This window comes from Ambystoma mexicanum, chromosome 2q, assembly GCF_040938575.1.
Source record: "Ambystoma mexicanum isolate Mex_15411 chromosome 2q, UKY_AmexF1_1, whole genome shotgun sequence".
Taxonomy (NCBI): domain Eukaryota; kingdom Metazoa; phylum Chordata; class Amphibia; order Caudata; family Ambystomatidae; genus Ambystoma; species Ambystoma mexicanum.
In genome coordinates this window covers 1,369,699,924-1,369,726,620 of record NC_090924.1, presented here as the reverse complement: position 1 = coordinate 1,369,726,620, position 26,697 = coordinate 1,369,699,924, and positions in this window count along the sequence as shown.

Below are 26,697 nucleotides of genomic sequence, written 5' to 3'. Positions count from 1 at the left end.
ATTCTGTATTGCCTTAAAAATAGTTGGGGAGGAATCCGGTACGAAAACACAGCAAGCTGACCCCACTAGTTTACATCCTCCACCACGTTCAGCCAGAATGACATCTAATGCCATCCGGTTCTGAAGCGCTACCAATCTGATCGCTTTCTGCTCTAAAGTCATATTATAGAGTATATCTGTGGTCCGGTTGATGGTTCTCTCCAGTACTCTCGCTAGTTTCCTGATATCCTCGGAATTCGCTATCTGCCCAAAGAATGGAAGGAATGATTTCGCTACATCTCCTAAAACCTGTGCTGGAGTGTCGCCATTCTCGTCCCGCCGTGGACGAGCCTTCGAAACCTCTACAGTACTTGCTATAAACACCCCAGGTAACAGGATTCCTAGATAACAAGTTCCCTCCCAATCCCTGGGCAACCATGGAAATGCTATATTACCGCAAACAAAATAGATAGGTTCGCCTACATACAAAGGTCTGTCTTCCCCAGTCAAATTTGCAACTTTGGCACAACCTTTAAAATCTCCCATTGACCGGGTGCCATTTCTCTGTATGCAGAAAGAAACTGAATCAGGGCTATGGTTAACAGTATAAGAAGGAGGCACGGCATCCTTATCGCCTATCGGAGCCATTTTAAAGGAAATCAAAGATTGGAAAGGACGACACAGTCTATCAGAAGGCCTAATAGAAGCAATATTGAGCTTACTCCTATTTGCGAAAAGCGAGCATCCCAGGGGAGTCAGAACACGTTTCTCAAAACTATTCAAATTAGTGCCATCAAAGTTCCCCGAGATGCTATCGTTCCATCGGCCAAAGAACAGTGCTCTAAGTGAAGCATAACAAGCAGTTGTCAAAGGTAAAGGGTGAATATACCAACCCAGCCCCTTATCCCCATGTTGCGGTAAATGCGAGCAGATCCAACAATTGGTTCTGTTAAAGATTGCATGGGTAGCATTCATAATTAGAAGTAGAGTGTTATTTTGATAATTCCGTCTATGCAAAAGATCTCTAGGTGACAAGGTATGTAGTTGCACAGAAGGAGTGGGAACAATAGTTATATTTTCAACAGGTAGGAAATCATTCAAAGGGTACATTCTCTCCAAATACCAAAACCCACAACCAACAGTTACTAAAAGTCCCGTGATTATCACCAGTAGACAACAAAACGTTTTCGGGGCCCCCATACATATCTGCTCATTGTCTCTCCTAGTCACATTTTTGTCCAAAAGTTCAGTACAAACGGTAGCGGATGCAGGCATTGTCGTCTTCAATCGAGAAACACCAATTGTTCGTTTGCTGCCGACTCTGGTCGCGCGTCTTCTTAATGTCTTTTCCCACAACCCTTAGCCAGCAGAACCCTTTATGCAATTGGGCCAAAAAAAGGCAAGCCCTCAAATTCTTTCAATTGTACAGCAAGAGCCGTATTGCAAACCTATCTCCTTGGGCGGAGATTATACTTCACAGTTTCCGGTGCAAAAGAATCAGCAGACAGGATGTCGTCACTTCCCACAGGAGGTGGCGAGTGAACGGAAGTTGGATCAGAAGATGGATGATCCACAAACGATGCAGTGGGAGAGCAAGGAGGCAAGATGGCCGTTTTGTCGGGCATTACAACTTCCGGAACGGCCTCCGATACTCTCTTTCCACCTTCTGCCGTTTCGGGTACGTTGGTTTCAATGTCGGAAAGGGGTTCTGCGTCTTCTGTATCGTATGGCACTGGGTGTGGGATCCGTTTGGTGTGGCTGCCGTGGATCCAGTGGCGACGTCCTCCTACCCGCACCGCAGTCTGAGTGACCAGGAGCACCTGGTAGGGGCCACTCCAACGTGGTGCGAGGCAAGACGCTCTATCGAAGGATTTAACGAGGATCCAATCCCCTGGTCGTAGACTGTGACCGGGGCCCTCGTACCTCACCGGCAATGCCTCTCGCACCTGGTGATAAATTGAAAAATTGAAAACAGGTTTTTAGTCAATTGGTTACAATAGTCGGAGAGAAGTACATGTTCTACATCGCGCAATGCGCAGCTTTTAGGCAAACCCCAAATATTAACAGGTCTCCCCATTACCTCCTCAAAGGGAGAGAGCCCAGTCTTAGTTTGAGGGGTTGTCCGCATTGGCATTGAAAGTAACACGATCGGTAAGGCGTCCGGCCATTTTAGTTTGGTGCCGGCACACGTCTTAGCGAGCTTGTTTTTTATGATACCATTGTGTCTTTCCACTAATCCGGCGCTCTGAGCATGTCTGGCCGAATGGAATCGTTTGTCAATTTGCAATGCCGTACATATCTGTAGAATTACAGCAGCGATAAAATGCGGACCATTATCCGACCAGATAACTCTCGGCAAACCGAACCGTGGGAAGAATTCCTTTAACATGGTCTTTGCAGTGGTCATGGCTGTAGCGTCTTTAACAGGGAAAGCCTCGATCCACTTACTAAAGGCGCAAATGACCACAAGGACATATTTTAGATTGTTACATCGCTCCATTTCAATAAAGTCAAAGTGAATCACTTCAAACGGGACAGAAGGAGGCCCAAAGCTACCTCTTGGAGTTGCTGTCCCCTTTCCCATATTGTGTTGTAGGCAAATCACGCAATTTTGGACATAATGCTGGGCAATTTTTGAAATCTTATCATTTACCCAGACTTTCTCTAACATTCTCGTGATCTGTTGAGCGCACACATGTGTGGGACCGTGTGCCATGGTAACCATCATTACTATATAGGCATTAGGAAGCAACCATTTCCCTTCAACCATGTCCACCCAACACCCATCATCATCGAGTTTCCCCAAGCCCTCAGCCCACCTCTTGGATTCTTCTAATGTGGCATCGGCTTGGATATCCCGTACAGACCCGACATCCTCATCCATTGCATAGGCATCTACAGTCTCCCTTGAAACATGCATCTCTGTGAAGAGATCAGAGGGAGTTTGTCTAGCTATTTGATCAGCGAAAGCATTCCCTTTCCATACATCATCTATAATCTTGCGATGTGCTGCGCACTTAATGATTGCTAACTGACTAGGGAGCGCAAGTGCTGAAAGCAATTGTACTATCAGGGAGCCATGTTGGATCTTGGTGCCATGCGAAGTTAAAAACCCTCTCTCTGACCAAAGTCTCCCAAAGTTGTGAGCCACCCCAAAGGCATACTGGCTATCAGTATATATGTTTACTTTTAGCCCTTCGGAAAGCTCACAAGCTCGAGTCAATGCTATAATCTCTGCGGCCTGCGCAGAGTTATGCGTAATTCTCTTGGTCTCCACAACCGTACTCAATGTAGTGACTGCATAAGCAGCTGTGGATGTACCATCCAGTAGTTTGAAGCAGGAGCCATCACAAAATAGCTCCCCTTGTGGGTTATCCAAAGGAGTGTCCCTCAAATCAACTCTGCCTTTTGTATCTTGTTCAGTAGTATACAGGCAGTCATGTGACTCTTCGTCACCGCAAACAGTATTTTGCGGGAAAGGTAGGAGTTCAGCCGGATTAAGAACGCAGCACCTCCTAATTTAAAAGTGGGGAGCAAACAAGATTAATTCATATCTTGTCAGTCGTGCGGAAGTGAGGTGTTGCGTTTGGGTTTTGTTCAATAGAATATCTAAAGAGTGAGGCACCATCAGGGTTAAATAATGGCCTAGGACCATTCCCTCACTCTGTTTTACAGACGCAGCAGCAGCAGCGACAGCGCGCAAACATCTTGGCAAAGCGCATGCAACAGGATCAAGGGCGGAAGAGTAGTAACCGCATGGCCTATTCTTCCCTCTATGTTCCTGCGTTAATACAGCCAAAGCACATCCATCACATTCATGCACAAACAACACAAAGTCCTTCTCATAGTTCGGTGTGCCCAAAACTGGCGCCGAACATAATGCAGTCTTGAGCAACTCGAATGAATGTTGATGCTCTGTATTCCATGGCAATGGCGAAGAAATACCCTTCTTCGTCAAGGCCAACATCGGTTTTATCACTAGTGAGAAGTTTGGGATCCATAACCTACAGTAAGAAGCCATACCTATCAAGGCTCTAACTTCCTTTTGTGTATTTGGGACAGACATGCCAGAAATGTGTTTTATTCTTTCAGGTGTCAATCTTCTTCCCTCCTTTGACAGGAGATAGCCTAAATAGGCGACCTCCTGGCAACAATATTGAAACTTTTTAAGTGAAGCTTTGTGACCATGCTTAGCTAGATGGATGAGCAACAACACAGTGCCCTCTTTACAAGAGCTCTCAGAGTCAGCGGCTAAAAGCAAATCATCAACATATTGAAGCAACGTACAAGTAGGGGGCAATCCAAGGGTATCAAGCTGCTCTTTCAAAGCCCTACTATAAATACTAGGACTCTCAGTATAACCTTGAGGTGAACAAGTAAATGTGAATGAGCGTCCCCCTAAGGTGAACGCGAACAAGTATCTACTATCCTCATGTATAGGAATACTGAAGAAAGCATTCTTTAGGTCCACAACACTGAAGTGAGTAGCCGTAGCTGGAATCATGGTTAATATTGTCGTCACATCAGGCACAATTGGAAATTGCGGAGCGATGACTTTATTAATGGCACGTAAATCAATTATAAAACTAAATGGAATTGCATTATCACCTTTTTTGTACACGGGTAAAATCGGACTATTGCACAAACTTCCTGCAATCTCCTCAATCACCCCACGATGCACAAAATCGGAAACAATGCTCTTCAAAGCTCGCTCGCCTTCAACTGAGATCTTATACTGTGGAATACGGGGCAGCTTAATTCCATGTTTCAAAACTATTTTAACAGGCTCAATCTGTAAAACACCGACATCATTGTCATCAACTGCCCACAAACACTCTGGTACATTACTGAATTCTGGAGGCAAAAGTCTAGTCAAGAATTGCGAAACAGAACATTGCTGTGGTGAAATCGTCAAACGCACTCCATCAGAAGAACAATGAATTACCGCATTTAATTCCTTCAACAGATTCAACCCCCGCAAATTCTCTCCACAATTCGAAGTCAAGAGAAATGGACAGTGGTCCGTAAAGGGACCCAAAGAAATAGGTACCGGTGAAGAAACCGGACAAACAACTGGTGTGCCAGAAATCCCTACAGAAACATTGGTTTGCCCTGACAGTGGAATGTTTGGAACCCGAGAATGATCAATGGAGCACTTCTGTGCTCCAGTGTCTATCAAAAATTGATGTTTCCTATTTCCCACTACCATTTCAAGGTATGGACCTTTCTGATTAACGGGAATAGGTGTAAGTTCCAAACCCTGCTTCGGGCAATCCTAACGAAACAAAATATCATCAAAAGGAAGCTCTTCAGATAGATATGCAGCAGAATGATGATCAAATATGTTTCTAGTATCCACACTCGAAGTCTGATTATCCTGTGAAAAAGGTTGTTGGGGATCCTGCGAAAACTGGCCTCTACCAGGGCCCCCTACACCCAGGTGACCTCTGGATCGTCTACCCATATTTCCAAATGTGTTATTCGACCTCTGTCGAAGGACGGGGCATTGTGCACGCCAATGACCCTCCTGGCGACAATAGGCACACTGGTTAATATTCACGGGACCCAAGTGCACATTCCATTGTGGAACATACTGACCTCTAATCTGCGAACTACCCCCTCTGGGGCCTCTAACAATTTGCTGTAACAATACTTTAGTCTTCAAATCACCTTTTCTCTTCTCGACTCTATCTTTTTCATTATTGACACGGTTCTCGTAGTACTGAGCCATGTGCAGTACTTCTGATTGGGTTTTCACCTGCCAAGCGCTCTCAGAAGACATAATTTGTGACTGGATGTCAGGCAGCAATCCACGTGCAAATTTGTCCACAAATAATCTTTTCCCAGACTCTGTGCCTAAGTCTTGTCCACTGAAATCCGAGTGTACCTGTTCGAACCGATTAAAGAACTCGGTAGCACCCTCAGATTTTCCTTGGACACAGGCCGTAAGCTTGTCCCAAATAATTCTCTTTTCGGGGATTATAGTTTTCAGTTTTGCAATGATTCTGTCAGGCAAAGTTAGCATCACCTGAGGTGGTCTCTCACCAGCTGGCCTTTCTCCATCAAGCCTAACTATGTTAGCCCATGTATCTCCCAACCCTGGTACATCGTCTATAGTTCTAACTTGTTTCCACAAATCTACAGGCAGGAGTACAGGGAATAGCAAATCAATGTCGCCTAGGGTAAACACTGAGGACTGCAAAACGGACTCTATCTCTTTATAGAACCCTGTCGGATTTTTCCTAATGTCAGGAATAGTTTGTCTAATAGTACTCACTTCCTGTTGTGAAAACGGGACGTGAACAAACTGCGATACATAATGTGCAGGAATGTCCACAGCAGGTGTACCTGCTGCAGCATTAGCAGGAATCTCAACCTTTGGGACAAATGTCGGAGGAACCTCTCTCATAGGCAACTGAGATGTAGGCAACTCCGAACGCTTACTAAGCAACAGAGCTAAGTCGAGCGCTAAAGCAGTTGAAGAAGTGTCAAGTGAAAAAGCTCTCTTATAAATGCTCAATAACTCTGTGGGACAACTAACCTTTCTCTTTAAACATTCATCCTGCAGGTACTCTACCATTACCTGTATCACTTTCCTCTGCATTTCTAGCGTATATTGACTGTATGTGTCATATACCTCAACTGGAGTTATCGATATGTCTGAAATCCATCTAATCGCATCTTTTGTACAAATTCGCGCCTCCTCAGATGTCGATTTACGACACGGAAGAAATCGGTTCTGTACATACATACTTTCTTCTTCGTCATCCTCATTCCGTAACCTTTCCAACTCCTTTCTATACTCAAATATCCTCTCAACATGCTCATGTACCTTCTCCACAGTGTCTCTTGAAAACGCTAAAGTATTCAGGTCCCTCAACCCTTGTGGGAGGTCTGCAATATTTAATTTACCCCACATTACACATAAATGAATCCCTAAACCTTCAATAAAAACATTTTTCTCAGGAAAATTATCCATATTAGAAAGTGTGGCAAGAACATTAGCTCGATCATCTCTCTACATACAATGCTTAGCCCATGCAAACAAATCCTGTTTCTTTTCTGTAGGAACAGTATTACGAGTAACAATCCTCGACCCCGCACCCTGATCAACTACAAGCGATACAGAACTACTTGGGAGTGAGGGTGCAGGAAAATTCAATGGAGGTACTATTACTGGTGCAATGGGAAGAGGCAGAGGAGCAGGTTGAGGAACAACAACCGGAGGAATAGGAACAACAGGTTGAGCAGGAAGAGCAGGAATAACAGCAGGAAGAGGTACAGCAGGAGGAAGAGGAACATACGGAGGTGGTGCAGAGGCACCAGGCCTTCGTTCATTTAACAATTTGTCGATAAACTCATCAGAAACATGAAGATCTTTAGAAGGATAGATTTTCTGAATACCGAGTGAGAAAGCCCTGTCCATATTCCTAACCGACTCAGACTGTTTGTCCTGATCATATAACAACGCCTTTTCAGCATTTGTTTTATGACGGCGCACATGTTTTTCCCTACCTTTAAGCTGCTGCAACGCTTCTCTTTTCCAATTTTGCAAAACATCAAATGCTGCAGGTCTGGCCTTCTTTTTTAACAAGACTGACTCTAAATATTCAAATCGAGGGATCTCAAAACTACCATTGACTGGCCACTGAAGTTCGGAGGCACGTCTGGTTTGTCTGTGCCAAATTTTATTAAATACTACACTTCCAATGCCATGCTTACAGTACATAGTACATGCCAGTGACCCCTCCTGTGGTGCCGGACGGCTAAATTCCAAAGATTGTCTATCGCTGCGGAATAATGCCCTAAAGCAGCTAGACAATTTCCCAGGCATTTCTCAAATACTCGGTGTTACCTGGTCAATAATTGTGTCTGCAGATACAATGCGCCAAATTCAAATTGTCAGGGTTGAATTAAGAGTCGGGTAACGACTCACCTGACCAAACCTAAGGAGGACCGATCGGTTTACAAAGGACTTACCTAACGAATTTTACCTTGTGTATGGTGATTTCGGCAAATCTGCCCGCCTCAAAAAATTGACCCTCGTCAAGATGCCGTCTCAGACCACATGGCTATCGTCCAGGGAACGGATCATGCAGCACTGCTGAGGCGTCGCGTCTCGTTCAGTCGGGCCCGTTATGTCACACCGTTCGATCCCGGTCCGATAGCGTGCGTCAACCTTCAATAATCCGGCATCAATATTGAGGGTCCCTATTCCGGGCGCCAAATGTGAAAACAAGGAAATAATATGAGGCAGGGTAACCAAAAAGGAAACACACCAAACACAGGTTACAAAGGAACATACAAAGCACTTTATTTTATACTGAATACAGTTACAAAAGAACAGAACAAAATTCAGATAGCTATCGACCCTCAGTACAACACAGCGAACTCCGGCGTGGTTCGGTGTGCTCAGTGAGAGCAAAAATTCATTGAAACAGTCAGGCTTTTATACATTTCAAGCCTGCTGTTCAGCCCTCCTTTGGGTTAACCATTCCATAAATAAGTTACTGCTCTAGGGTCCCTTGCCAGGTCAAATCTAGTTCATCTTAGGTTTATACATTAACAAGAAGAAATGGTAATAATGTATGCTCTAGGCCTAACATTACAATGCGGGACTTAATTTATACAATATAGTTAAGCAGGTGTTCTCATTCAATTATAGATCAGTTTCGGTGATAAGGGTAATCCATTGCACACAAGTCAGCAGAAGGACAAGGTCTCAGCTCATGACCCTAACAAGTGGCCTGCAGGCAAGTTATACATTGGCTGTACAGAGGTCATGACAATCGAGTTCTGTTCTGAATAACATAGGCTACCATTTTAGCTCACATGGTGACTTTATAGAGCAAGAAAACCTAAAATGGCGGCTTGACCCAAAATGACAGTTTACATGGTTTCTATGGTCAGGACCTTGCAATGCGAGTTTATTCACATGTAGTTTATAAGCAGCTTGTTAGCAGCTTGGTGTAGGCCAATATACATATATTCATAGCAATAGGAGGCACGATATAATTTCTAGTTTGACAAGTTCACCAGACAGGAGGGATCAGCTGAGGGCTTCTCGGGGAAAGGATGTACCAGGTAGTGCTTCAGACAGGAGGGGAAATATCCAGAGGCAAAGGAGAGGTTGCAGAAATTGGCAAGGGCCGGAGCGAGGGTATCAATGTGGTCCTTTATGGTTTTTGAGGAACAAACAAGGAAGGGGTTGTTTTGATGAGGCTTTCATAGATCGGACTTGTCTAGCCACCTCATCAGGGGAGAAAAGAGGAAAGAAGGATAAAGAGGGAGGGGTGGTATAAGAGGACGGGTCGGCAGGCTGAGAAGGAGGGGAGAGAGGAGGGGGAGAGGAGGAGAGGGAGAACAAGATGTCCTGGGTTTTAGAAATAAAGTGAGAGGCAAGGGCATTGCAAAGAGCCTGGCAGGCGAGCGGAGGGGTAGAGACTGCAGCTGGGTTGGCCAGCTCTTTGCAGATTTTAAAGAGTTCAGCCGAGTTGTTAGATGCCACAGAGACGCTGTCTTTAATGTGAACTCTCTTCTTGGTGCGGACAGCGAGTCGATATTGCCTTTGGAGCAGGCGGCAGACCAGTTTGTCAGAGGATGCGCAAGAAGCACCCCATTTCCTCTCAGCCACCCTACACTTAGGTTTAAGTGTAGCGAGGTCAGAGTCATACTAAGAATTGCACCTGGCTTTGGACTAAAACGGATCCTCATGAAGGGGAAAGAGCATCAAGAGTAGCAGAAATAGAGGAGTAGAGCAGGGACAAGGCTGGTTCCGGGTGTGAATCAGACTTAGGTGGAGGAGGAGGAGAGAAGGTGGCAGTGAAGGCCTCGACTGACACACGCCTCATGGGCCTGATGTCCGAGAAGGTGGGTGGCAGTCTTGGGGTAGATTTGGCTTGAGGGGAGAAGATGGAAAGATGAGGGGAGAGAAGGCAGTGATCGATCCAGGAGAGAGGAGTGGTGAGTTGAGTAGAGAGGGGGAGGCCAGAGGAGATCAGGACATCAAGTGTGTGCCCAGCAGATTGAGTTGGGCATGAGGGGAGGATAGAGAGGGAGAGTGGGTCACAGAGGTCTCGAAAGAGTGCAGATGAAGAGCAGGGAGAATCAAGATGGATGTTCAGATCACCCAGGAGGAGGGGGTTGAGTGGTTGATCTCACTGTGCCTTAGCTACCAACATTGATGCCCTGTAAGTGGGCATCATTCAACAAAAAACTTTACTTAGGGTTTACTAGACAATGCATATGTATTTATCTATTTATTTATTCATGTATTCATTGTGCATGTGTACTTCGCTAATACAGGAAGTAAATTGTGTTTCAAAACGCCAACTGTGCAACAGGGCGGGAACATGGGAATTAAATTCAAATGTAACAAAGAAAGATAGAGGCGGTTCTACTAGGCCTTGTAAGCATTCAGAACGTGATGTGCAGAGAGAGAGAAGGGGTGAGGGTGTGAGGGTGGGGGGTAAGTTCAAGGAGTACCACAGGGAAAGTGCGAGGGGGGTAAGCAGCTGTGATCTGGTGAGAGTGGTCAGCTGCCAATAAATAAGTGCAGGCCTGTGGTAGCGCAGGCCAGTAGGTGCCAAGGCAAGTGCTGGGAGCGGGCAGAGGCTGAAGGCGATTGGGTGAGTGAGGTCAGGACCCAGGTGGACACAGAAGGGCCCTGGTCACCAATCTCAGCAACTGTGGGATTTAGCAGAGGAGGGAGGAAAGGAAGAAAGAGGTGAAAAGGAAGGTCTTGAGGGGCTTGCAGAATTTGAGGAGATCTGACTCAAGACGAAGGGGAAGGGGGAGTCTGTTCCATAGGAGTGAGCCAACCGAGGAAAGAGAAATCGGCCTCCAGCTTGCTGTTTAGCGAAGTGCTTAATACACAGAGAGTTGGTGCCGGAGGAACGTAAGGATCTGGATGGAGAGTATTTAGTGAGAGCAAGTTGTAGCTGGCATGGTCCCTGGCCCCAAACACCCTTGTGAATGATGTAGAGGTATTTGAATTTGATCCTTGCAGCAATCTGGAGACAGTGGAGAGATTTTAGGGCTGGACAGATGTGGTCCGTGGGCTTGAGGCCATGGATAAGTCTTGTAGCCCTATTCTGGATTAGCTGGAGGCGTCGTAGAGAAGAAGAGAGCAGATTGAGGAAAAGGCTATTGCAGTAGTCTAGCCTAGAGAGAACCAGAGCTCTGGAGACATTGAGCTTCTGGGGGGAAAGTGAGGAAAGGAAGGATCCCTTTGAGGAGGCGGAGTTGAAAGTGGGCCTTCTTGGCAACAGTGCTGTTGGGAATGTGACAGCAGAGAAATTGGCTGACATTAAGATACGTTGCAGGAAGACAGAGCATGGTGCATGCTGCTAGGTAGCATGCCTCTAGGTTTGCAATCTGTCTGTCTTGGATACTGTTCTAGTTCACATGCAAAGTACAAAACAAGAAACCGATTTCTAGTTCCTCAATTCTATTGGCCCTCTCCGATGTGTAATGTAAAGCAAATTGGTCTTGTGGGGCACAATTGTTGACATTTTGGCAGACTCTTTCCTCTTGCACAAAAAACATCACATTAAGAGAAAATACTAATTCTATTTTAAGGAACTTTTTTGTGATATAGAGAATAATAGCAAACAGAGCACTCATCGTTGGGTCAATTCATGAAACGATATGAAACTAAATTAACGTGTTTTTAATCCCTTAAATGCCAAGGACGAGTATGCTCGTCCTTTTTACATAGACTTGCATAATAGCCTGGCAGTTATTTAATGACAGAAGGTCTTTCAAACAAAGGTGCGAGTGCAAGTAAAAAAGAGAAAGCACATACACATTAAAAAGAGAAAGCATATTTGTGAGCGTCCTATGCATCAGAAGTGCCCTGTGGGATTAGGAGGGCCTGGGGCAGATGAACCTGTTGCCCCATGGTTAATCCTGCCCTGACTAGGACCCCACCAAAAGAGAGAGAGATAGGGGAAGAGAGATGGAAAGAAAGGGAGAGATGTGTGTGTGTGTGTGTGTGAGAGAGAGAGAGAGAGAGAGAAAGAGAGAGAGAGATAAATAAAGAGAGTGTGTGTGTGAGTGAGAGAGAAATAAAGAGGGAATGTGTGTATGTGGGTGAGAAATAAAGAGGGAGAGTGTGTGGAGGGGTGGGTGTGCGTGAGAGCGAGGAAGAGGGAGAGAAATGACGAAAGAGAGTGTGTGTGTGAGAGAAAGAGAGAGGGGAGGAAGAGGGAGAGAGAGGGAGAGAGAGAAAGAGAGAGAGAGAGGAAATGACAAAGATTGCATGAAGAGGACCTTAGTGCAAACACAGGAGGTCCTCTCCATGCAATATACATGGACTAGCGGCATGAGACAATGCTTGTATGTCTTTGCTGTAAATCTTGTTTTTGCTTTAAAAAAGAAATGCATTATCTTTAGTTCGGATAAACTCCTTCAGAGTCCTGTTGCATAATTAATGACATTCAGGGTGCCACAAACGTTAGCACTGACCTGCTGTTGGGTCCCCTGCAGGCAATTTTTTTACAAAACTGTGCAAAAATAAAACCTGTTGAAAATGGCATTTACTCTGTTATTTTACTTTCTGTTTGTGAAAAATGTAAATGCCACCTACAAATAACACGTGGCAGAATGCATTTACAACGTATTCCTATGGAATCTGCCTGCTTTTATCAGGTGCTAAAATCAGGACGATGCCACGCGAATCAGTCCCACGAAAGCTCCGGCAGGCGTAAAAGCACGCGCCCTTTGAAGGCTGTGGAAAAATGCATGTCGGAAATGTACGTTCCGTTTCCTGCTCTTTCTTCAAATTTAAATGGCAGCAAAATGCCCAAAAATGTCAAAGTAAGGCATACACGGCTAACGTCTTACTTTCACGCCTTAAAATGACCCCCTCTGTCTCCTCAAGGTGTGGAGTTCCAGGGGGAGTGGATTAGGGACACAGTCTATTGTCTGCCCCCATTATCCATCCATTCTGCATGCATTTTAAGCATGCCTCTGCAGATGCAGGCGCGGGTATTCCCATCAAAGCACCAGCAAAATGGAGTTGGCAAAATTAGCCAACAATTCCGTTCCGCCTGTTCATCGCCATCGGTTTTCTACCTTTTCCACCACATCCTTTGTCTTTTTTTTTAATTTTGGTGAAGTAATTTCGTTTTCCTTGAAATTGTTTTTTTGTCCAAAACACCGACAACAACATAAATTTGAGAAAAAAAGGGACGGGGGAACTCACCCGAAATGTAGTTCTTTCAAAAAACCTTTTTGACACGAGATTTTGGGCGGGAAAAGTCCCCATGCACTCGATCCTCAGTTGAATTGTTTCCTGGAATCGTCAGTTTTCCCACAGAATGAGAATGAGCTGTTTCACTCACCCCTTACTCACAGGCTGCGGCGAGACGGTAAGCGCAAGGCACACTGTGGCTGGTGTACACCCAGGGAGACTTTCATGGACGTTGTGTAGTGTGGCCCACAAATTGTGCCCTTCCGTGTAACCAGTAACCCCAATCATTTAAGAGACTCCTGGGTCGTTAACTCAACGTCGAGGGTCAGTGGGTTGCACTTAGACGCCAGCGCCCCTTGAATTCGTCATTTATTTATTTTAACATTCGTGTAGAGCACATAACCCAAGGGCATCTAGGCGCTGTGTGATTGAAGTGAGCAGGCCTCGGGGTAGCTTTGGAGATTACAGTGCATGTAAAACCACATTGCAAGATGGCCCATTTGCATCCTAAATGTATTTTTGTACTAAAATGCTTCATTTTGAAGATTTATGGTGATTATTGTTTTTCTTCGGGGATCACAGCGAGTAACAAAAAATAAAATACAATGGGGGTCCTAGTAGCCTTGGACCCAGGTCTCATGAACCACTTTCAGCCAGTTCTGCCTTATTAGCCAACATCGCGTTGCATTCTGGGTCTTGCTAAGCCATAGATTCATTGGGAAAAGTGAAACCAGTTTTCCAGAAAGCGACTTATTATTGGGTTAAAAAACTGGGCCGGCTCAAAATAGCACACAGGGGGGCGTGGCCAGCGGGCGTACGATGAAGACTTGATCTTTCATCGCTCCGTGCCACAAGCCAGATCCCGCACGAATCCTTCTTAAATATCAATTGTGAGAAGCTCCAAAACGCTTAAGCGACGCATGAAATCCTTCTGCATCGGTTCGTGCTACAACAGACCGAAATCGGTGCGAGGTTCCGTGGATACGATATTCGCGAGACGGAGAATGCGAACCGCGAATGGCTCTCAAAATGGCACCCGCGGACAAGGAATAGGCGGAGAGCGTAGCATATCTATAAGGGAGCCAGCCTGAGGGAGAGGACGGCACCATCGGCGTTCCGGACAGCAGATTGTGTGCAGCCCCCAACCTGGTGATATCGGAGAGGCTGCATGGTCGTTCAGGGCCAGATGTCACCCGCTCCCCCTCCACGATCCAGCCTAGCCGAGCGACGCCGTGGTGGCGTTCCCGCCCATGCAGACAGCCGAGGGCGATAGCTCCCCCTCCACTACCAAGCAGCAACAGAGTGCGGGAAAGCCTGGACGGCCGGCCAAAGAGAAAGAGCACAGGGACTTGAGGAAACAGCCCCCATTAGCGCTGCCTCAACTACACCTTGAGAAGAAGGAGAACTGCCACAACCCGCCTCCGTGGCAAATAACGCAGCGCTAAAAAAGTGTCCGGGAAGAGCCACCGGAACCCACAACAAGATCGCGGGCACTCCGCACTGCGTAGAGCGCCTGCTGAAGCCTCCCCAACTCGGAGGCAATGTACTTACTTGCCACCACGCGACGGACAGAAGCAAAACGGTAAGGAGAAGGGGAAACAGGGAGAAGGGAGGTGGCACGAAGTGAACTGATCTCCAACGCCATCATAAAGAAGAGACAAAATGGGGAAAAACAAGCCCAGGAAAACCTCCACACAGAGCAGGATAGAGCAATACACGACCACGCCAATGGCTCGCTCCCCGGAGCGGTCGACATCAATGGAAACAGAGTGTATGGAGGAGGATATTTCCCTCAGGGACATGATGAGTGCTATTGCCAGCTCAAGAACATCAATGGAGAAAAAGATGGACAGTATTGGCGCTAATGTGTCTCTACTGAGACACGATCTACAAAAATTAACCTCACGCACTGGGGAGGCCAAAGCACGTATTTCAGAGACTGAAGAAAACCTGCAGGGGGGTCAATCGTCACATGTCTGGCATGCTAGAATGCATTAAAATCCTGGAAACAAGAGTGGATGACAGTGAAGGCAGATCCAGATGCAATAACATCCGCATACCTGGCGTCCCTGAGAAGGCAGAAGGGGCAAGCATGGAACTATTTCTTGAAGAATGGCTCACAGACACATATGGTGCGGAAGCCTTTTCCAGGTTCTTTTCCATCGAGCGAGCCCACCGTGTCCCAACTGGTAAAATCGCACCGGGTGCACCACCGCGCACAGTCATCGCAAGATTCCTAAACTACAGGGATAGAGATGCTGTTCTACAACTGGCAAGATCTAAAGGGGCTGTCACGTATAATGAATCTAAAATCGCCTTCTTCCCTGACTTCACCAGGGAGGTGCAGAAAGCGTGCCAATCCTTTGATCCACTCAAAAAGCACCTGCAATCAATGGGAGCTAAATACAGTCTAATTTGCCCTGCCCAACTCAAAATATTCCATAATGGCACGACAGTGCACTTCACAGACCCTAAAGAAGCGTGGAACTGGGCCGAAAGACATATAGAAAGTGACTGGAGCAACGGGGAAAAAAAGAGAGGGGAACACAACAGACCACACCCTGAGCGACCACCAGACTTAGGGCCCCAACAACAGCAACAAAAAAGAATGCCGCAACAAGACAATGAATAATAATAAGGAACAACAGCACCTAAACTAACATAACAACCGCACGCAAAGCATAAAGAAGCCCTTGCTCCAAACCGAAACATAAATCACAAAGCACGCTAAGGCTGGCGGCCAACCTAGCAGCCGCACCCCTGACAAGGAAACAAATTCACAGCATCAAACGAGGGTGCTAAACTGCCTAGCTCCAGAATCTATGCACAGACTGCAAAGCCCGGCTAGCACAGAGCGGGCATATGCGATTTGAAGTTTAACTGTTTATGGGTTTATGATGGGACGACAGATGCTTCAGTTGGGGTTGGAGTATAGGGAGGGGGGAGTTGGGGGAAAAGTTCCTATTCAAAGTTCAGCATACGATGGCACTATGAGCACGACGAACAAAATGAGATCCAAAATATATTACACTCTAAGAACTATAAAACATCCATGTCCTATGAGGCACAGCCATAAATCAAACATCCAGACACCCGATGGCACCTGACGCTGGTTCAACCAATAAACACATAACGTTTATGACATGGAATGTGGATGGGCGAGGGTCCAGCATTAAAAGAAGACTGGTGTTGCAATATATAAACCGGCATTCACCGGACACAGTCCTTCTAACCGAAATGCATCTTGCGGGAATGATATGTAACCTCTTCAGAAGATCCAATTACCGCACAGCGATACATGCAGGCTTCTCCATGGGGGCAAGAGAGGTACTAATCTTAATTCACAAAAGATTTCCACTGGAGATCTCACACATAACGCAGGACAGAGGTGGACGTTATGTATAAATACAGGCAACACTCTGGAACCAAACCTTGGCGATTATGGTGATATACTCCCCACTGTCTCTCCTAAATGCCCTGTTAGCTGACATTAACCCCATCCTCGCTGCAAATACGGCTAACACCTCGGTGATAGGCGGGGACTTTAATGAAGTAATGAATAATACCCTAGACCGCACACATATGAGAGCGAGAAACCCCGCCACCTCCACCAAACTGGCCACCTTTGCGTCTGCACTGGGGTTGCGAGATGCGTGGCGGGATCTGCACAGCGACGAGCGTGAATATTCCTTCCATTCAGGAGTGCATGCCTCAATGTCTAGAATAGACTACTTCTTCCTACCAAGCCAGAATATTCATAAAGCATGTAGCGCGTCCCTCCTTCTGCGGGGAATTTCTGATCACTCCCCATTGTTACTGGAGCTTGAAACGGAGAGACCACGTCCCCCTTCTACTTGGCAGTTCAACACCTAATACCTGGGGTTCCCGGACCTACAGGAGAGGATAGAGACAGCCACCTCCAACTATTTCGAACTCAATGCAGGCTCAGTCGATCACCCTGGTATACTATGGGAGGCTTACAAGCCGGTCCTACGGGGTGAAATCCTCCCGTGGACGACAGCTAAAACAAAGGCTCAGCATGAACAGATTGTAGAAGCTGAGAAAGAAGTTATGATCAAAGAATCAGAATACATTACTAGTGACACTTCCCGAATCAAACAGAGCACTAATACTATTGCAGAAGAAGCTGCATAATCTATCTCTGGATTGCACCAAAAAGGCACACGGTGCTATGAAGGCACGCCTTATATGAAATGGGGGAAAAAGCTGGCAAATTGCTTGCATGGGTGGAAAGCCGTGATGAGGGTCACCAGCAAGTGAAAAACATTAAAAATGTGAATGCAGAAATGGTTTAATCTGATGTAGAGATAGCAGAATGTTTTGCTAGCTTCTACGGAGAGCTATACAAACCCCCCAGTGGCACAACGGACAGTACCATACTAGACGGAACCGATCTTCCAACACTCACCACAGAACAAGCCAACATGTTAGATAACAAAATAACAGAGGATGAAATATCAGCAGCCATTACCCAGCTTCAAACAGGCAAGACCCCCGTCCCTAACGGTTTCCCACTTTACATCTGGAAAAAAATAAAGCACTTAGATATTTCTACCCACCTGCTTAACATGTTCGAACACTCCCTAGAGCCGGGTATGCTGCCACTAGACCTACGTAAGGCCACAATAATAGGTATCCCCAAAAAAGGCAAACCCCCAGATGAATGTATCTCCTACAGGCCCATATCCCTAATTAACAGCAAAGCCAAAATACTAGCTAACAGACTCCAAATGGTTATCACAGCACTGATCCATCCGGACCAATGCGGCTTCATGCCTCAGAGATCCACAAGGATGAATATCCGCAGGCTGCATTTAGCGCTAGGAAGAGCACCCGCCATACAACAATCATTGGCGTTGCTGGCCATATACTTTGAAAAAGCCTTTGACTCGGTCTATTGGGAGGCTTTGTGGACAATTATGAGGAAAATGAAATTTGGTGTACCATTCATAAAGTGGGTCCAGCTCCTATACAACACCCCGTTGGCAGAGGTAAGGGTGAACGGGTGGTCCTCTCGTAATATCCAACTAGGGAAAGGTACCAGGCAGGGGTGCCCGCTATCGGCAATGCTGTTCGCACTGATTATTGAACCTCTGGCAGTTATCCTGCAGAACACAACAACATGGACTGGTTTCCGCTGGAACTCAGTATGAGAAGATAAGGTATTCCTCTACGCAGATGATCTCCTGGTATATCTGGGCGACCCAGCAATCTCCTGCCCTATAGTTACGCAAATACTGAAAAAGTACGGGCTTTCAGTGGCCTCAGGGTGAACTGGTCCAAATCAGTGCTTTTTCCAGTTAAAGGAATAGATTGCATACCACCACACGGTTCCCCATACCAAATCAAACTCAATCAGTTTCGATATCTAGGCATCCTGATCGCAAACAGGCTGGACGACTACGTGACCCAAAAGCTACATCCGTTAGTTAAAAAATTGCACAAGATGTGGCCCACTCGGAAGCACTGCCATTAACACTACTAGGCAGAGCAGCGCTCTTCAAAATGCTTGCCCTACCTCGTTTCTTGTACATCCTACAAAATGCCCCCCTCCACATCCCCACAGCGGAATTTCGCAAAATAGACAGAATAACACGTAAACTAATATGGGGAGGGAAACACCCAAGGATAGCCCTCAAGACCCTCCAACGCTCAGTGTGGGAGGGGGGAATAGAACTCCCGAATATCCAAATCTATTACTGGGCGACTCAGATGGCAACGGTAAATGACATACTACATGGTAACCCAGAACTTCCACACATTCAGACCGAAATAGCAGCAAGGCACGGCATGTCTCCAATTGAAAGCCTCTATAACATGAAGAGTCACCCCCCCCAAAAGCACGATAATAGCGCATACAGCCCAAATCCGGAGAGAAACACACAGGCATATCGGATGGGACAATAAAGTCACCCCACTCCAGCCCATCTGGAATAACGCCCACCTCATGGACCTCAGTAGACTCCCTAAATGGCCAAACTGGGAAACAGCCGGTATACAAACCATTCAGCAAATATTCACAGACAATCAAATCATACCGTTTGCCGTGATCTCGGCTACATACGGTCTTCCTGCCAGCGAAAACTACCACTATGGGCAACTACATCACTCACTCACCAAACAAAGGGCCAAATTGGTGGACATGCCGGAATGCACGCCCATAGAAAGGAACATTGTCATAGATAGTGTGAAAAGCAAGGTTACATCCACTATGTACAACGCAATCTCCTCTTTTGCCACAAAAGAAATGTCTAGCCTAAAGATGAAATGGGAAAGGGATGTGGGCCCGATACTACCTGAGGAATGGATCTCGACCCTGATGTATCCCAGAGATACAGCAATATCTGCTAGAATCCGGCTCATACAGCTGAAAATACTCCATAGAATATATTATCCCTGGGTAGCATTATACAACTGGGGTAAAACAACCGATCCCAAAGGCCTAAATTGTAAGCAGGAGGAAGGAATCTTTTACCACATCCTATGGCAATGCACACGAATACAACACTTTTGGCGAAAATGTAGTGAAAGGCTCTCGAGGGTCATGAGACGACCGATGCCAAATGAACCCAAACTCCTTCTCCTAGGGATAGAAGAGGAAGGAGAAAGGGCTCGCTTTGAAAAACTTCTGCTCTCAACGTCCACAGGGATTGCCAAAAGGAACATTGCGCAGCTGTGGGGTTCAGAGATTACTCCCCACTATGACCAATGGATAGTGGACGTAGACGCTAGCATTCTAATTGGACGCTGAATCTATCAAGCAAGAGGCTGCCCGGGCAAGGCAGACAAAGTATGGGGAAAGTGGGGGCAAACCATGTAATCAATGTATAGACTGAACCGACAGACCATGATGCATAACCCTGCCACTACCTCAAGGAACAGTACCACGATCAGTCATAACCCGAATAGGACAAACGAGGAAGTGCCCAATAAATATATACAGTGTCTGAGCATACTGCTCCACCATCTGTATGCAAAGTTATATGTTTGTGGAATGTTTGTTAATGTATTGTAGTATTAAAAATTCAATAAAATGTATTAAAAAAATAGCACACACTCATGGGGGTCAGGGTTGGAGTAAGACATACACAGATTGGCCCACATTCACAAATCGCAATTTATAGGAACGTGTGCGTGAAAGTGTTGGTTGTGCCAGCTGCAAGTGTGGAAAGCCATGCAATTGCCTCATATTGCCCTACAAAACTAGTCACAGTGACACGTCGGGCCGGCCCTTCAGACATTGCTCTATGGACTGGTCAGAGCTTGATGACTGAAGGCTTAGAGGGAGCAGTGGTGACAAGGGGCTTGTGGGTGGATAGCTCAGCGGTAACGTGCTCGCCTTGGAAGCCAGCCGACATGTAGCAACACAGGTTCGATCCCGTTATAAATAACCTGTCATTGTCATGCTTCAATTACAAGGCAGCTGAGAGAGACACGTGCAAGGAGGCTGCAGAAATAAAGAAGTTTAAAAAACAGAAAAAGAAACGTTTAATTCTTTTAGGACTTCTATTTCGCACCACGTGCAAATGAGGTTGCTTCAAAGTTCTTTTAACAATGTGTACTTCATTGGTAGAGTGACAGCAGACTTCTGGCTATCTTTTTGCAAACCATTGGCGTCGGGTACTTAAATGCAATGTGTCCCCTAGTAGTCAGCTAAGACTGCAAATTCCAGAATGCATTAGTTCGTTAAATGGGAGTATAAGACTGGGGGATCTGCATCCAGTAACATGGAGTTATTTGGTCACCCTGCCCAGTGTACGTAGTTATATTGTGACTCATAGACCGACACTGACACCTGAGGGAGGGAAAGGGGTGTGATGATATGATATGATATGGCATTTATAATGTTTCGAGGTGCGACGAGGTAAGGGAGGGGGAAACAGAGGGAAGACAGACAACGATCTTACTAGGCCAGGTGTAATTCAGATTGCGCAAGTGCAGGGGAAGGGGGAAAGGGAAAAGTGCATGGGGGATTTCAGTACCCCGCTGAATGGGGTTCAAAGGACTCAAGTTGTTTATTTCTGCTTGGTTGTACAGAGAAAAGAGGACCTCACGTTTTCAAGAGTGTTCTGTGCTCCAAACATGCAATTGACCAGAAAACATGGGCCCTCATTCCGAGGTTGGTGCTAATTATGGCGCTATTAGCGCCCTGACTAGCACCAATATCGGTACGGCCACCGACGTGGTGGTATGGGGACTTACCAGTCCATTCGCCCTTTGCGGGACCGGTAAGTCCCCATTTGAAATGCCATTTCCCATTCCCATTTGAGCCCCCATAGGGCTCAATGGGAAGTGGGAAGGTGGCAATAACGGTACCGCAAATTGCGGTACCGTTATTGACCCCGGTATCCCTTTGTGGGTCCCGTCCTTAACACCTGCTAAAACCAGGCGGTAAGGGAAGGACCAGCAAAGGGACCTCGGAATAGGGCGCAAAGGGATTACCGGCACCAGTGTCATTACCGGTGCCCGGTATCGCTTTGCGCCCGGGTCGTAATGACCCCCATGGTCTTCCTGGGCCAATGGTGTAGTAGGAAGCGTTTCATTGGCCAGAGCTTTCAATAAACCCTATGTTGCCTGAACTTCCCATTGTCTCTAATTTGCTTTCCCGCAGTTACCCCCAGTTCCAGTTCCGTGTTGTGGAACTGTTCTGACGATAGACACAGTTTGGGAAGGTAGTTGCGCCATGTATTGGCTCACAAGCCCAAGTGAAGCAAGGACCTGCAACATGTGCTGCGGCCCCATTACCAGCCGGTATGGCCCTTCCCCCACAGTTTATAGCCTTGGCATCGTGGCATAATGTCCAGGGCGCTAATCATTGTGGAATTCCTAAAGCATTGCTTACAGCTGGAAGCGCCACACTCTAGGTGTAGGGAGTGTCCCACCAAAGAAATAATAAAACACGATTGTCTGGCAAATAAAGGTAGAGAGGTTAATATACAACAAGAAATGCTTGCTTAACATTTGCCATGCACTTATCAAGCAGTAGTAGTAGTAACGTTTATTTATAAAGCACATACTCAGTACGAAGGCACGATGCAATACAAATTAAACTTGCAAACAATACAGATGGAAAACAAAGGAGATGTATTAATGCATGCAATATCAGTCCATTAACAAAATTAAGGAAGTGTGCCAGGTGCAAGAAAAACAGCTTATTCACTTTATTAACAAAATGGCGGCCGGGAATTAAGATACAAAAACTCAACATACCCAAATCAGGATGAGGGTTAAAAGGGGTGGTACCACAAGATTTGCATAGTTAAAGTAATACATATGACATTTTCAGACATAATAATGTATGGATCCCTATACATTGGCGTCTACCATTGGCTAATCCATTATCTACAACCCCACCCAGGTCCATCCCTCCACCTATAGACGTCATTGCAATCACATCACTACCACACAATTCGGTTGGTTGGCACACAGCATAATGGCAGTAATAAGCATACTTCCCTGCCATTGGCAGGTACCTCTTAAGGTGGCCTTGAATGTTGCAACTGTCCTAGATAGTCCAATTTTTATTTGATTTTATGACCGGGAATAGAGAGATCAAACCCTTGCTTCCAAGAACAAAAAGATACTCCCATCTCGGCTCCCATGCCAGGGCCCTACTTATCCCAGACATTTCCCCAACCTTAAATATTCCACTTAGCAACTGGTGTCTTGATACTCACTGCTGACGCTTGTGCATAATCCTTTAATTGGGTCATGGGATGAACAACAGTCTTTATGAGGCTCTGTCTGCCAGGGATTATTTCTTGTATTTTACTGTATCTGATGCAGGGTGTAGTGGCAATAATTGACCATAGAGGGCACTGTGTACACAACTTAGTTTGGAGTCTTTGGCAATATCTCTTCTTGGGGCACCGTGCACCTGGCGATAAAGGCTTTTGTGTGTTTATTCAATTATCATTTGGACCAGAAATAATTGCTATATATCTTTCTTGTGTCATGAGAACAATATATCTTTGCTACTCCGCCGAGCACTATCTTGTACTCCCTGCCACTGTAACTATGGCTGCCTCATACCTTCAGGTGAGAATGGGCTTTCATAAAATTGGACAAATCTACGCACTGCGGCGCAGCAGCTCTAAAATACCACGTTGTGTAATTTAACATGAGGCCTTTGCTGCAGAATTGTGGAACCTCTGCTCAATGCTAAATGTATAGTTCATCAGGATACTGTTTCTTCATGTATGTATCACTTAGCAATCTTCTCAGTGTATTCAGCATTCTATACTTCTCAGTGAGCTTCGCAGTGTACGCTGCAACCGGACTCCCTCAATGAGGAGCAATTACCTATAGTGTTGAAACTAATTCTATTCTACTTGTGCTTATATTCTAACAAAAGACACGTGTCCCTATTCTACTGTGTTAGTGTGTTGCTTGTGTTCAGGCTTCTTGAAAACCGTTCCGAATGGTTACAAGGCCTAAACAATTCATTTACGTGAACTCACTTATGTTGTATTTACGTCCACGTTTTGGTGGTGTGAGGGGCAGTGCATGATGTGGTGTTCGTCCCACTTGCACCATCACAGAGACAGGATACAGTCAAGTTGAAAACCATAGAAGGATTTGGGCTCCGACATACCCCGCAGAAACACCAGCACAAGACCGATTTAGGGAAGATCAAAAGACATGACATGCTGCCTGACTCTAGACTTAAAAAATCGGCAGTGTTCTACGTTTTCTGATGGAAGCTTATTCCATAAGGTACACCCTAGGGAGTGAAAGTAGTTGAAAAGATTAAGTAACAGTTCCCAAGCAGTTCACTTTTTCCCTAATCATTGGGTAAACCTCTTAGAGAATGTTCACTGACTACTTTGTTTATATTTTTCGTGCCCTATAAATGCTGGGGTGGAGCTTAGTTAAGGTAATATAATATGGCATCTGTATAGCAGCTATTGCCATTGGTATGGCCTCAAAGCACTGTAGGTGAACGCCCTTGGAGGACCGAAGTGTGAGGTATAAGAGATTGGTCAGTGGAATTTAGAATGCATGTGTTCAATTTAGCCAGTACGAAGTTAAGTAGCGGTGGCTAAGTCCCTGCTTGTGACCCAAGTAGAATTGGCATGTGGTTGCGTTGATCTGAAGGCTACCGGGAGAATATGTGAGTCAAGGAGACTGATTATGTGTCCAGCTAGACCGAATTTCTGTCATGGGACTTCGCAGCATTCTAATGGCAGAGGTGATGTGCAATGTGAGATCGTGTTGCAGGTGATGGCAGATGTGTGCCGGTGGGTGACCGTGCCGTGGGAGGGGTACAGCTATCTTCCATCAAGATGGAGTGCAATACTTTCCCAGGAGTCATGGCTGATTATTTGTTTCGTTGACGGAGTGCAGGTCCTGTCGTGCGGGTCAGTGGGAATCCTTTCTGTGCTGTCTCTGTACTTTTTCGGGGTCTCAAGTGACTCATTGATGACCTTGCCTACCTGCTTGGGGCTTAGTTCATTCAAGAAGCAGATTAAGTCAGTTAGGATGCAGGTGGGAAGAGCCAGGTCTTGAAGGCCTTATATAAGGCATGGAGATCCTCTAATGCTTAAATAAGGCATTTTGAAAGAGGTTTGCTTGCTTAGCAATACTTAAGAAATAACTTTCATTGTGACTGGGTCTCTTTCATAACATTTCTACATTCATGGCACGTAGAGTGATGTGGATGAGGGACAGCATATCTGCGATTGAAGGAGGAAATTAGAAGAGAAGCTTCGGGTAAATTATATTTGAAAAATATGTGAAGAACGGGTGGGGTTCCGGAGGTGAACGGGAGGTGTGAATCAGGAGACTTCTTGGGGCATAGACTAGTATTGGCAGATGCAGCCCGGGTTCTGAGCATTGTGCAGGGCGCTACTGCTAGTCTCGTACAGATGAGTGTGATATCACATGGGTGTAATTGTCAGCACTAGCCCTCTGGAACATGGACAACGTCAGGGCCTTCCAACTTTTGCGAATGAAAGGGCCCTCAAGCCTTGGGGGGGCAGTAACCTTCTCCATGTTGCCAGTTAGCAGTCTTGTAACATGGCAATATATTATTTTCTCTATTTTCATTCTGGGGCTTAAAATGTGCGCTTTGCAGAGTTCGCATTACAAGCTGCATTTCTGGGAGCCCTTCCGGCTGTCACTTCCCATGGGATATACAGACGTTTTATCCACTCATTTCCATCTAACACTGGTTCCTCCACATCAGCCCCTTGCTGACAAGGAAGGGTTTATAGCTCCACAGTGGGCATTTAGTTTTTAAGATTCCTGCTGGCTTTGTCACCATTGTAATTTATGCAGCCCAGCGGTGCCTCAGACTGTTTTTGCTCTAAGCAGGTGGCCCCTAACCATTGTGTTGAAATGGACCCCCACACATCTTCAGCCGGGTCTGCTCTGGAGTCTATGCTGGTCCTCACTAGTATGCGCCAGAAACATATATGCTGAATTAGGAAGGACGAACTGTGACGTGTCAACTTCCGGGGGAACCAAAGGTCCAGGGATGAATATAGGTTTCTAAACCATCAATCAATCCCACACCTCTGGTACACCAGAAGTGATCCGAACAGATTAGAATACAAGTCAATTATAAGACCTCCTTGTCCAATTTTGGTAACATGGACGGAACGGCATGCTTATCTCTGCAAGGTCGTGGATCGTTGGTTAGTTGCAACACAGCGAAAATACAACTATTCCCCAATGATAAAAGGGACTGTCCAGTCAAGGTTGTATAGAAATATCCACTTTATTATTACTACAACAGACAGTTCAAGCAGACTAAAATTACAACCCCCAATGTAAAGGAACACAGAGGACAGACAGTTTCACAAAGGAAAGGGATGGACTCTGGATACTGAGAGGTGGGTAGTTGGAAAAGCAATCCGTCTTAAAGTTCAAGGTTATTTGGTTTCGACACCAAAGGGAAAAGGGTTGTAACTGTCTCTAGGGGCCTTCAGAGAAGGACCAGAGGAGCAGAACCACAATATACCTGGTGCTGAAGAAGTTATTGGTGCTCGACAGCGTCGAGGCGGTTCCAGGGCGCTTCACAGCCCTTGAGACAGAGTTAGTGAGGGGAGACAGCTCCGGTTACCCGGCGGCAGGCAGTTGGCAAGTGAGGCTGGACGGACGTCTGCAGACTGTCCGGCACGGCGACTCAGGCCAAGAATCATTGTCTCTGTGCTAGTTGGTGGATCTGGAATTCTGGTTGAGGCGTCTCGGGCGGCTCCGGTGACTACGGCATGACAACAGTCAGCGGTGCAGCCAGATGCCGTTCGAGGACTTGAATGTCTCAAAAATTGTCCTTAAAAAGATGGACGCTGGATGATGCTTGTGTGGCACTCCTGCTAGCCCTTTCGCAGGGTTTATGTCCTTTCAAAGGCAGACAGCCCAAAGACTCAGGAGAGTGATTGCAGGCAACAGGCTTGTCCTTTGTCCAGAGACTCTCCAGCACTTCCCAGGAAGCTCTCCAGCACTTCTCTAGGACGCTTGCCGTGAGAACCTAGAAGGGCACGCTGTGTGCTGGCTGG